This window comes from Octopus bimaculoides, chromosome 3, assembly GCF_001194135.2.
Source record: "Octopus bimaculoides isolate UCB-OBI-ISO-001 chromosome 3, ASM119413v2, whole genome shotgun sequence".
Taxonomy (NCBI): domain Eukaryota; kingdom Metazoa; phylum Mollusca; class Cephalopoda; order Octopoda; family Octopodidae; genus Octopus; species Octopus bimaculoides.
The window spans coordinates 59,953,318-59,954,644 of record NC_068983.1 but is presented as its reverse complement, the minus strand read 5'-3'; the positions used below and the strand labels follow the sequence as shown (position 1 = coordinate 59,954,644).

Below are 1,327 nucleotides of genomic sequence, written 5' to 3'. Positions count from 1 at the left end.
ATATATATATATATATATATATACATACATATTTATATGTACATATATAGTCATATTGGCAATCATCTCATAATTGCAAGCTTTATGTTTGATCAAAACTTCATACAAGGATGTCTGTGCATTGACAAAACGTTATTAGCGGTATTTACTTTTGCTTTGTACAGACATGTGTATATATAGATTGATACTTACTGTATGAATATAAAAGAAAAAAATATAAAAAAAAATATAGACATAGTAAAACTGTATCTGAAAATAAACACAAAACAACAAGCAAACACTCCAGTCTCACACATCTTCTTTGTGTCTGCTCTTCTCTATTGATTGAGTTGGAAATCCAGACAAATGCATCTACACGCATTCAGACACAAACACACATCCTGCCTCACTCACACATACACAAACACACACACATGTATTATAATGGCTCAGATAAAATGCTAGCATCTCCTTCATCTTTTCCCCCCTCCTCCTAACATCTTTTCCCCTCATTATCATTCTATTCTCTAATCTATTATCTCTACTACAATTATAATTTTCTCCTTGTAAGATATATGATCTTCATCTAGCATCATCATGATATTTTTTACTTTTTGTTCTGTCATCATTGTCTCCTTCTTCTTCCACTCATTCTTCTTTTTCTTTTCCCTCTAGATGAAGTGACCTAGTGAAGAATATGCATTGAAACTTGTTATTGAGGTCAGCCTCTTACAGCTTCTGAGTGAAGGTCAGGTACTGGGGTGGTGAAAGGGTCAATGTGAAGATCTAGTTCATAACAACATTCATTGCAGCAATCTGCTTATGATTGTGAGGTTTTTTGCAAATGCATTTTACATTTCAGTTGGGTTTTGGAATTGTAGCTCATAAATCTATATCCCAATACTGGTTTATATTGTGTTCACAAACAAGGCAATTACTTTGAATTTTATAACAGATGAACACTAATGCAACAGACAGGTTCCAAACAAAATCTGAAGGAATATAAAAGGTCAAGTAAAAACATGGCTTGTGAATTTGCTGCAGTTTTGAAGAAGACATTTAAAACCTGACTCATGTTGTTCATACAGTCGTACTTTATGAATAAATGGCATTAAAGTTAGAAATATCATACTATTTGTTATCATCATCATCATTATTTTATGCTTGCTTTGCCTGGACTTTGTCAAGGTGTCTTTTCTATGGCGAGGTGCTTTTCCTGTTACCAACCCTCACCTGTTTCCAAGCAAGGTAATAATTTTCCCATGGCTTGACATATCATTGTGACCACCACCACCACCATTGCCATCACTGCCATGTGGTTGGGAAGTGAATATTTTGATCAACCACA

At 34.1% G+C, this 1,327-nt stretch overlaps 1 protein-coding gene across 1 annotated transcript in view; it reads right to left on the bottom strand.

Moving 5' to 3' along the window:
- The window catches only part of LOC106867600 (voltage-dependent calcium channel subunit alpha-2/delta-3), a 620,656-nt gene that overhangs the window by 89,592 nt on the left and 529,737 nt on the right, over positions 1-1,327 (bottom strand). The gene's annotated exons all lie outside the window — the stretch shown is intronic.